This window comes from Vombatus ursinus, unplaced genomic scaffold, assembly GCF_900497805.2.
Source record: "Vombatus ursinus unplaced genomic scaffold, bare-nosed wombat genome assembly UNPS02014779.1, whole genome shotgun sequence".
Classification (NCBI taxonomy): domain Eukaryota; kingdom Metazoa; phylum Chordata; class Mammalia; order Diprotodontia; family Vombatidae; genus Vombatus; species Vombatus ursinus.
This window is the reverse complement of record NW_020954557.1, coordinates 51,007,637-51,019,670: the sequence shown is the minus strand read 5'-3', so window position 1 is coordinate 51,019,670 and position 12,034 is coordinate 51,007,637. Positions and strand designations below refer to the sequence as shown.

General features: G+C 37.9%; 1 protein-coding gene and 1 pseudogene across 1 annotated transcript in view; both read right to left on the bottom strand.

Annotated features, from left to right (window-relative positions):
• LOC114045692 (sodium channel protein type 9 subunit alpha-like) overlaps positions 1-1,432 on the bottom strand; it is a 114,155-nt gene extending 112,723 nt beyond the window's left edge. The window contains exon 1 of the mRNA XM_027865796.1: positions 1,211-1,432. The gene's annotated coding sequence lies outside the window, so the exon portion shown is untranslated. The remainder of the gene's footprint in view (positions 1-1,210) is intronic.
• Positions 1,433-1,912: 480 nt separating this feature from the next.
• LOC114045627 lies at positions 1,913-12,034 on the bottom strand (annotated as a pseudogene).

The window sequence follows — 12,034 nt, the reverse complement described above, 5'->3', positions numbered from 1 at the left end:
CACATCTCACAAGATAATGCATTCCCTTTTGAGGCAGTTCTTTCTATTAGATTGTTCTTTTTGTTGGGTCATTTATAAAATGAAGGGATTGAAGTCAATAGTCTCATGAAGTTCTAAGTTTATGATCCTAAAAAAAAAAAAAGCAAAGTTTAAAAAGGCATAGAGATTTGCTCCAGAGAATCTTTTCTAGGAACAGTCTAGAAACTTCTTTTCTTAATTTTTGACCCATTTCTATTTCTGCGCCAGTAGTTTAGAACTTTTCCTGGGCCATTATTCTCTCATTTTTTCTATCTCTAGGTCACATCTCTGCCTAACCTAGGGTTTATCTATTCGCAACCTAATGACTAGCTTACTTTGAAGCTGTGAATGAGCCTCCCACTCATGCTGTTCTTGGACTGATTTTCTTTGTCTAGTTTCAGTTCTCTGGTCCTTTTTTTTTTTTTGGAAATTCTCATCAAGGATCCAGACTGAAAGTGGTTCCTAGCTCACTTCAGAAAATTCCTCTTTAAAGGATTGTCCAAAAATAGTTTCAAATTCAGTCCAAATGAAGTTGTTGTTGATGAGATTTGTGATATTTTTAAAGTTCTTTCCAGAGGTGTCACTATGATAGACTGTTCAGAAGTCATTAATACTGTGGTACATGGAACATGACAAATATTAGAATGATCCCAGTGCTTTCTCCAAGCACTATTATAATGCTCAGTCAGCATTTCACTCTTTTCCATGTCTGGGTCCTTTTGCTTGTCTACAGTCTCATTGCTATGATTTGTGTTCCCACCCCATAAGGAAGTGTGCTTTCCCTAGAATCCTATTTTATAATTTCACTGTATTCCAATATTTTAAATGAGCACCCATAGTGGAGCCAAATTCCACCACAATCAGAGAAGGCTTATTTCATTACGTGGCTTCAGTTTATCAATGACCATCTTAAAATGTAGTGATGCCAGGACTGAAGGCAATATTCCAGAAGAGTTCAAACTGATACAGATGATATTCTACTTCTATCAAAGTAGCCTAATATTGAATTAGTGGGTTTTTTTTCCTGCCCCATCAAACTATTTACTCATATCAGACGTGTCCTGCTAAGTCCTTCCTACAAAAATTGCTAATATTTATGCCTCTTAAAATTCATTTTGTTAATTTCTATCCACATTGAATCCTGAAAATTCTTCCCATTCAGAATTGAAAGAGTAAGAGATAAAGCACTTACTTGCTACAACGCCCTGGGTAACACTCGACCACTTCCACCTGAATGAGTCTAGCTTGGGAAGACCCAGGCTTAGATTCTTCCTCCTTCTGTGTCTTTTTCCTCGCTGTGGCCTCTCTGTCTTTTTCTCTGCTCTGATTTCTTGACAGGCTCTTGGGGCTGGGGGCTGAGAGATGCAGCCATCCAGCCTGCAGTCAAAGCCGGTCAGCTCTGCTCTGCTGAGTGGGAAACAACAGCTAGAGCAGGCTGCTCAGCAGCTTCCTTGCTTTGCCTTTCTACTAGAGCCCCGCCCTCCTGTGGGTAGGGACTTCTCTACGTCTCCCACCTCTCAAATGGTCACCCAGGATCTCAAGCCCTTCTCCTCCCTATCCCTGCCTGCAGGGCAGCGGCAGTAAAGAGGACCGCAATACTCTTATGTACTTATGGCCCTCTAAAGGGTCATGGAAGGCAAGGTAGGATACATCACTTAGAGAACTGACTTCAGCAGCTTGATGAGCTACTTTTCCTGTTAGAATCTGTTTCATTCAGAAGATGAAACACCTAGCCCAGGGTGCTTCACAAATCTTTGTGAGACTGATCAGCCAATAAACGTTACTAAGTACCAACCAGGCACATTTGTTGTTGTTGTTTTTTTCCAGGAAATATGTTGATCTCAGGACATTTACATGCATCTTATCCTTACAATATCCCATGCACTACAGCCTCTCAAAGGGGTGAAGGAGCCCCACCAGTAAAGATGAGCTCTGGGGGCAACCTGGATGTCCCACCCCTCCCACAGTTGCCTGAAGGATGAAGAGGAGCAATTCATCATGGATGCCCATTTCTCAAAGTTGTTGTAACTCAGGCAGCCAATGGCTCTGGAGGTTTGGCTGTTCTGAGGTTTGCAGGGCATGCTGGAAGGCCTCGATGGAGAGATCATTAGTAAAGGGAATACCTGACAGGACACTGGTGAACATTGGAAAGGTGTCTGAGGAGTGGCCCTGGCCAGGAGTTGTGGTGGGAGAGGTGCTCAAGGTGCTGGCCAGGGCTGTGGCCAGCTCACTCTGTGTGATGGGCTGAGGGCCAGCTGCCCCACTATGCTTCAGAGACGCTGGGAGTGATCTAGACATGTTGCTTGAGGGTGTGGACCTCATGCTTGGATGAAAGTCATCTTTATTATCACAGAGTCCTTCAAAGAAGAAGCTACCTGGCATGTCCCTGTAGGAAATAGAAAGCATGGGGCAGCTAGGTGGCATAGTGTATAGAGCACCAGCCCTGAAGTCAGAAGGACCTGAGTTCAAATCCAGCCTCAGACCAAACACTTGACACTTACTAACTATGTGACCTTGAGCAAGTCACTTGAGCCCCCCCCCCAAATAAAGGAAATAGAAGGCAGGTTGCAAGAGAAGGCATATAGTACTGGGAAAGGAATGCTGCCCACCACCAGTGCAGAACCAGGCATTTACTAGAGCAGGGAGAGCTGGGGTATCCAGAATACTGGGATGAATGAAGACAGAGAGGAGATCCTCATCCTGAAACACCACCAATGCAGTGAAGCCATTGCTGAGGCCTATGGTGGCCACAATGATCTGACCTAGTGATTCTTTATTCCCCAGCATTTTAAAAATTGCATCTTGGTAGGCAGAGATGCTATGTAAGACAGTGTGCAAGGTCTGGAACTCCCTCAGGGCAGATACTTTGTCCACAGGCTAAGTACTGATGTCTGGGAAAGAAAAATTGAAAGAATAGAGGTAGAGATCATGAGAGAAGTGGACTGAGGCAGGACTGCCTTACTTTGTAAATTTGGTGTCCACATGGTGAGCTCAGTAGAACTATGTTGTTCTCTAGGACTTCACCTGAAAAGGTGGTAACAGGGAAGGTGCTGACATCTTGGTGAGACCAGTAGTAGCCTGCTACTGGGGCACATTTGAGAAGAAATCAGCCTAGAAGGAAAGGTGAGAAAGAAAATCAGAATTTTCTCCTAACATAATACAAAATTAAGAGAAGAAATGAAAATCCCCTCCATCTAAGGATAGAAATCAAAGCTTGCCTGAGGGAGTTTAGAAGAGAAAGGCTTATTTGGGGATCTTCCGGTCATCCCAGACAAACTGCAAGCTTTGTTTACAACTTGAAATCAGTGACGGATAAAAAAAAAATAAGATGCTCCTTGCACCTAACAACACTTAAGTGTTGCTTTTGGTAAATAACACTAAACAGTGCCCTTTGGAGTAATTTAGAATGTCAAATCATTGGAGTTATTCCCATTTTTAATAGGGAACAAAACGGGTAAACAATGCCCTTTGGAAGAATTTAGAATGCCAGGTCACTGGAATTATTCCCATTTTTTTTTTAATTAGGGATGATGTATTCCTAGGAGCAAATAACAGTTCAGTATCTGTTTTGTCCATAAAATGGCATTAGTATTGGAGGATTGTGGAAAAATTCTGCTTGTTGAAAGGAGTATTCACCCCTCCCCCCAACTGCTCCTATTAATTGGGAGCATTGATTCTGTTTAGAAAAGAAGTCCTGCCCTCCCCACATTCCTAGGATGGGGCCACAGCTACTAATACAAGAGAGTTGGCAAAATGATTTTTAACTGATCAGAAACCAGAGAATCAAATGAAACATACTGCTCCATGCAATCTTGAGAGTGTTAGCCTTTGAAATTCACAAAGATAGTGATTAATTTTTCCTTCACGTTCCCCCAGCAGCATGTGGCTCAGAATTCTGCACAAAGTGAACACACAGAAAATGTCTATGGATTGACCAGAATGATGGAAATATGAATAATAACAATTTCATCCATACCTGAGAAAAAGAGCTTAAGCAAGTATTATGCACATTAAATAAAATAAGATATTATTCTACTGCCACCTGGTGTTCTAAAGAAGTCTATTAGAGATATTCTTCATTTAATATTAATTAGTTCCAGGAAAACATAATTTTAGGTGAAATGATGATGCAGGGGGCATTCAGTTTCATAGAAATTATGTTATAAATAGAAGATACATTCCTTGCCACCAAGGGAAACCCTCTGCATGCAGCACCCTCGATCCTCTCCCACCTTCTCAAGCAGGTTGCCTCCACTAATAGTAATAGCATTTATATAGCATTTGAAGATTTGCAAAATAATATGCATGTGCACACGCATGTGTGCACACACACATATGTAGTTTTTTTTCTTAATTTATCCTCATACACTTGGAGGAAGGTGCTGTTATCAATTCCATTTACAGATCATGAAACTGAGGCAGACAGAGGTTAAGCGATTTGTCCAGGGTCACACAGATAATAACTGTCTGAAGATGGATTTGAACTCAGGTTTTCCAAGGCCCTTCACTTAGTTGACCTTACCACCTAGCTTCATGTCATCCTCACTGTCATTCTTTTCTTTAATCTATCTCTAGATTTCACCCAGTAGCCCATGTTTCCCCAGTCTTTAAAAAACAAAAAAACAACATTCTTTTGATTTGACCATCCCTGCAAGCTCTCATCCAGTATGTCTCCTTACCTCCTCAATAATAAAAACAAACAAGCAAAAAAAAAAAACTTCTCAAAAAATCTTCTATACTAGGTACATAAAATTTTTCTCTTTTTACTCTCATCTTAACTATAGGCAATATGGCATCAGATTTTATCATTCAACTAAAACTACCCTCTACAACATTTTTAGTGATCTCTAACTTGTCAAATGTAATGGCTTCTTTCCCCCAATCATCATTTTTCTTGACCACTCTGAAGCCTTTGAATTTGTTTTTGTCTAGATTTTTGTGACACTTCACTGATTCTTCTTTACTGCACTGATCACTCCTTCTGAGTATACTTTTTTAAGATCATTAACCTCATGATGTCCACTGACTATGAGGGTAAGCCAAGGCTCTTTCCAAGGTTCTTTTGTCTTCTCCTTTGGTATTATTTTGGTTGGTGATCTCATCAGTTCAATGTGATCCCATGAGTTCAATGATGATGTCTATGAAGCCATTTCTATGGTCTATATATACAGCTCCAGGATGTGGTTCCAGTACCACATGAAAAATACCTGTTGGATATCTCTAACTGGATATCCTGGAGGCATCTCAAACTTAATATGTCCAAAACAGAACTCATTATTCCCCCTCCCAACATTCTTCTCTTTTCCACTTTGCTATTACTTTCAAGGGCACCACAATCTTCCCAGTAACCCCTGTTAGTCTGTATCATTTTTTACCTGTAGGGGACAGTAATATCAAAACTGTAACAATGATCAACTGTGAAAGACTTAGCTACTCTGATCAAGACAGTGAGCTAAGACATTTCCAAAGGACCTGTAATGAAAATGCTATCCACTTCCAGAGAGAGAGAGAGAGAACTAATGAACTCTGAGTGCAGATTGAAGCAGATATTTGTTCAATTTCTTTATATTTCTTGCCTCACCCTCCTCACCCCCACCAAGATAGCTAATATGGAAATGCTTGGCATGACTTTATACATGTATATGATATATTTCTTGCCATCTCAATTGGTGGGGGAAGGGTGAGTGTGAGGGAGAGAATTTGGTATTCAAATTTTTTAAATGAATGTTAAAAAGAAAAGAAATATAAAAAATAATCTGTAGAGGATTTTTTTTGTTTTGAATGTATATTATTATTTATTTTCTTAATTTTGCAAAATACTTGCATCCCTGCTATAATTCCAACTTGGTCATGATGAATAGTTTTTGGAAGTATTTACCAATTTGAATATATTTTAGATATATTATATCATTTTCCACCTAGCTGATCTCCAGGATATCTTGATCTCCAGAAACTCATCATTCAACAAGATGAAACCCATAGCTCCTCCACATGCCCCAACCCAGTGGTCCCTCCCTACTTCTAGTTTGAAAGGGTGGGAGAGCTCTTCTAGACCTCTGTTTGAGGGGGACAACCACGAACTCACTTCATCATTCCCTGAATTTTATGATCTCTAGAAACTCATCATTCTGCAAGACAAAATCAACTCTGAAACTTACTCTTCCCAAATCATTTCCCACCTCAGCTGCAGGTCTTCATCGTATCCTGAACCTCTTGCTGGTAACCTTCATCTCCTCCTTCCCTCAATGTTTCAGTTTTTTATTGTGATCTGTCTTCCCTCATTAGATTGAGTGCTCCTGGAGGGTAGGGATTATTTTATACTTTTCTTTGTATCTTTAAGGCTTAGCACCATGTGTGGCACATGATAGTCTATTAATAAATGCTTATTGGCTCTTAAATATATTGCTTTAGCCTTCTTGCTAGGATGTTATTACAGTGGTTGCATTAATACTCTTTAGCAATCTTGTTCTATAGTTTTCTTCCGTTGTTTTATCCTTCCTTGTTTAGGTAATTGGACAATATTTGTCTCATAACAAGAGTTTGGTAGAGCGATTTCTTTTTTTTTTAGAAGTCACTTAACCTTTTTTGCCTGAGTTTCCTCAATTGTAAAATGAGCTGGAGAAGAAAATGACAAGCCACTCCAGCATCTTTGCTAAGAAACTCCCAAATGGGGTAATGAAGAATTGGATACAACTGGAACAACTGAACATCAACAAAAAATAAGACACAGAGAGAAAATCTATCGTGCTTTTAGCTGAATTCATAAAAGCAGGGTAACAATCGTGTTCAGATAAGGTATAAGCAAAAATTGACGATAAGGGGCAGCTAGGTGGTGCAGTAAATAGAGCACCAGCCCTGAAGTCAGGAGGACCTGAGTTCAAATCCAGCCTCAGACCAAATACTTGACACTTACTAGCTGTGTGACCCTGGGCAAGTCACTTAACCCCAATTGCCCAAAAATAAAAAAAAAATTAAAAAAAATTGATGATAAAAGAGACAAATAGGAAAACTACATTTTGCTGAAAGTAATTCATAGACAATGTCTTATGTGTAGACAATGACAATACTAAACACACATCTGTACTGAATAGTATAAAATATAAATACTTAAAGGCTAAATGAATTACAGGGATAAATAGAGACCAAATTATAATAGTGGAGCACCTTAATGTACCTCATTTGAGAGCTAGAAAAATCTAACAAAAATGGTGAAAGAAGTTAGGGACCTGAATAGGATTTTAGAAAAGTTAGACATGCTTCACTTCTGGCAATTATTGAATGGGAGTAGAAAGGACTATACATATTTCCAAGTTTTTGAGGCATCTTCACAAACTAAGTATATTTTAGAGCATAAAAGCTTCCCAAACAAATGCAGAAAAAGAGAAATATAAGTACATAAATTATGGATGGCAATTTAATAAAAATTATATTCAAAGAAAGGTCAATGAGGAAAGAATTAAAAATTAACTGGAATTAAATTATATCCTAAATAATTACAAGGTCAATGAACCAATAATAGGAATGATAAATTATTCATTAAAGATAATGCAACAGTGAGATAATATGCCAAAATTTTGGGAATGTTTCCAAAATAGTCCTGAGGTGAAAATATACAAGCCTAAACATTTTCATTAACAAAAAAGAAAAAGCACAGATAAAAAAAAATTAGGTATGCAACCAAAATAATTGGAAAACCATTTAAAAATAATTAAACACTAAATTAAAAATCCTGAAAACCAAATAAGAAATGTAATAAAATTGGAAGTTTTTAAAAAGTATTAAATTAACAAGTAAATTCACTCCTTTTGAATGAAGGAATTTCATTCCATTGAAATTTATTCAATTCTCTCTATTCCTTATGCTTCTCTCTCCCCTGACTCCCTCCTCTAACCACTTAGTTGCAGAGCACCAGAAATAATTAAGGCACCTCATGAAAAGTAGAGAATAGCTGTGGTCATGAAACTATTAAGGTTAGAGACAGAATTGTTCCCAGGAGGGAAAGAACTCAGCTTTATTCCTCTCCTGAACCAAGGATGGGCAAAGGCTAGGGGGAGAAAAGACAATATAATGTGAAAAATTGTTTCCACCTACCTTACTGATATTAGAATCTCTAATTAACTACCAAGAACTTGTTAATCTAAGTTCTCTTAAAATGTTGCATCCCGGATCAAATCACCTGATTTTCCTTACCCTATCAATCACTGTGACTTCCCTCTTAATTTCTTTCCAACCTATCATTTTGAATTCTTTTAACTGTTTTATTTACTTTTTACATATCCATTTGAAGTTGTAAATGGTTGTCATCTGACATCATTGTTGTAAATGGTGTCAGATACTGGTCTAAAGCTACTTTCTGTTGAATCACTTTCTAGATTTCTGAGTAGATTTTATTGAACTAGATGTAGTTTGTGTTCTTGAATTCACTGAACACTACTGTGTTTGCTTACTTATAGGTCTTGTCTGTTTATTGTGTTCCTCTGTTTTGCTTTGGTGTTTTATTCAGTACTAAATAATTGTTGATGACTATTGCTTTGTAGTTTAATTTAAAATCTGATATTTCAATGTCATCTTCTTTTTTGTGTTATTTCCCTTAAGTTTCTTGACTGTGTTGCTCAAAATGAATTTCATTGTTATAGTATTTGTCATCTAGTTCTATAAAAAATTGCTTTACTATTGCTGTTTCAAGTTTTAATATTGCTTTCTACCCCTGCATTATATTTTCCCCTTCCCTTGTATACTTTTCTAGTTTTTCTATTCATATTTACTTCTTTTGTCACATATATCTTTGTAGGTTTATCTTTTAGGATGTTAAGTTTATTTCAAACTTTTATTTCTCAAAATTTTTGTTGTTCTTCCCTACCCCCATGATCTATCTGATAAGTTAGCACTGCCTTAGACTTTCATACTCCTCTTGGGGATGAAGTAGATAGCCTTTGAGGTTGTCTTATCTCTATACTATCATATCATGATTCCACCACCTTTAGTTTTCTCTTGTACTGAATCATATGAGCTGAGCAATCTCAATGATGCCTCAGGTATGAAGAATTCAGCATGGAAGTCCTATGCTCTCTAATTTTCCTTTTGGGGTTCCTTATTTCTCCCTATTTGTAAATGTTTCCCATTTCCCTCATAGGATTGAACAAATTCAATGAATTCCCTGGCTGAGGGGTACTGAGGTGGAGGTGAGGTAGGGCATGCCAGGCTGGGTTACTGACTCAAAAATGCAGAACCCAAATCCCTGCAGCTGAAGTTTGAAGTATAAATCTACCAGGTTCTTCACACAGGGTATAGAATGGTACTGGCTACAGTGATTTTGATCTTCATATAGCTTATTTTCTGTGGTTATTTAAAGGGGTTTTATATTGTGGGGGTTTTATATCTTTTATTCTTGTTGAAATTTTAATTACCATATGCTTAGCATATGTATTATTGTCTTGGGGTTGTAGAGTGAGGGAGATATACTGAGAGCTACTTTTTAAAATAATATTTCTGGTCTCACGACTCTGGTTTTGACTTTTTAACAGGAAAGGTGGATGATTCTTCTAAATGCATTTCATCTAATGTACTTAGAATTGACATCTTACAAGAATGATGAGAAGAGTTAGGAGAACATAATGCTTCCCCAAGGGGAAACTGGGCCTGTTGCCTATGTAGATGGTATTAAGAAATCATAAGATGCTGCCTTTAATTGTTTCTTCTGATCTTCACTGGAACCTTTTGCATGCACTGAAGATAAAATGTCAAGTAAACACAAGCTAGGCCAACAAACCTCACAACTATTCTGGTCTTAGTTATCTTAATTTCTGATTGACTCTGTAATAGACTTGGCATTTATTATACCAAGCATAAATATTCCATAGTTCTATATTTCCTCATGGACTGTATGATCATCACACAAACTAGAGAGACTGAGCCTCTTTGACAGAAATACACATCTCACAGTACTAGTGATAGTACAAGAAAGATAAATTAGTGTTGATGAATTGTAACTAACAGTGTTTGCTAACTCAAATTTGAAATATTGTCAATTCTGGATTTTAGAACAAATGTAAATCATTAACATCAAGCAATCTCCCTGTTTTAACCAGTACATTCCATGAATATCAAAGTATTAGGAGAAATATTAGAGAGAGATGCTTGTATTATGCTGCTTCTTTGAAACTGTTTATTTTGTTAAATGTCAACATCACTAGTGGCCTTTTGGAGCATTCAGAAGAAAATTCAAAATGATGACTCTCAATTCTGCTTTTCAAGTGGTTAATTATTTCACCTCCAGTGTATGATTCAGCTATATGGGATTGCTAGGATGACTGACGTTTTCAATAGCATTTGTAATGTGACACCTAATCTTAGAAGCATAAAGAATTACATTGCACCCTTGTTCTCAAGAACAAAAAAAGTAATTTTTTTCAGGAAAAATGATATTCAACATTTTAGCAATGTGGAATGCACTTTCATTTTCTTACTAATAAGCAAAATAGTTATCCTACTAGTTTAGTCCATGTTAATAACTATTTCACAAATTGAGTTATTTTTCCTTTGTTTTATTATGTCCTTAAAAGTATTCCTAGTTTTCTGAAAAAAAAAAAGTCTCTAGGTTTCCATATCTTAGCACTTTGGACAGAGTTCTATCTAGAAATTGATGAAGGTCTGTTAAGAACACTATGGGAGTGTGCAGCCCATTTCTCCAGGATCATGTCCTTATCATTGATCAGTGAGATGCACCAGAGGTCTTTGGACCATAAACAGTCTTCAGGGCATCATAGAAGTGCTTTGAATTGTTGCTGTCAGAGTAAAATTGAATCTCATCTGCCTTCTTACTGAGCCAAGAATCCTGCATTTCTTTGAGCTTTAATTGCACTTTACTTTTGATGGAGTTAAATGCTGCCTTCTTAGAGATGGATGAGCTGCCCTAATGGAAAACCCTTTGGAGTTCCTGTTTCTTGTTTAGCAGCTTTTGGATTTCTCTATCAATTTTGTACAACAAGGCTTGATGTTTGCGAGTGTTTTGGCCCAGATGAGAAAATATAGTGCTATATACCAAGTCTCTGAAAGCTGCTCATTCCTGTCCTGCTGCACTATTGCTAACTGTGTGCTGACTCAGCTTTCCTTCCAGGTTGAACTGTTCATGTACAGAGAGACACTCTTATCTGTTGACATTGATTCTCTTGACAGTTTTTTGCCTTGGGGCCATTGCTTTTGCTAAGTGTGAATGTTTAGCTTGTAGAGGATGAGTCTAGCACTCTGTGCCACATATCACCTTCATCACTCTCACTTTCTGCCTTGTCTCTTCTTACAATGGCATAATCTATTAAATGCCAGTGCTTGCTGCAACAGTGCATCCATGACTTTTTTGTTGTGGTTAGATAAATGGAAGACAGTGCCAATGATGAGAAAGTCATGAGATAAACAAGTCTTCAGTAGCAAGTGACCTTTGTTTTTGCTGTTTCTGACTTAGTTCCTCCCAGGGACTCCCTGCTACATCTGATAGTCTGTGCCTACTCTGATGTTAAAGTGACCCAGAACTGCAAGAATGTTCTCTTTCAGCACATCAATGATGAGGGTCTCCAGGACTTTGTATAATTTTTCTTTGACCTCATCAGCATTTATCATGGTAGTAGTCAATCCTTCTTTAGCTGAACCTTCAGCTAAAGAAGAGATATTGAATCCCAGTAGGCTCTTTTCAAGTGATAAAGTGCCTGGTGCTAATTTCATCCCAGAAGAGATATACAAGGTGGCGGGTCCACTGCTCATATAGAAGCTGCCTGAAATTTTCTGGATTATATAGCAAGAGGAAGTTATCTTCCAGGAGATCGGGGATGCCTTCATTGTCCAACTCTATAAATGAGAAAGAAACAGGCTGTCCTGTGACAATCATAGAGGGATCTCTCTTGCAGTAATTGTTGGCAAGATTGTTGCCAGAGTCCTCCTTAAACAGCTGATCCCTCACCTGGAAGATGATTATCTGCCTGAGAGCCAGTATGGCTTTCAGAAACATCCAAGAAATGGTCAACAT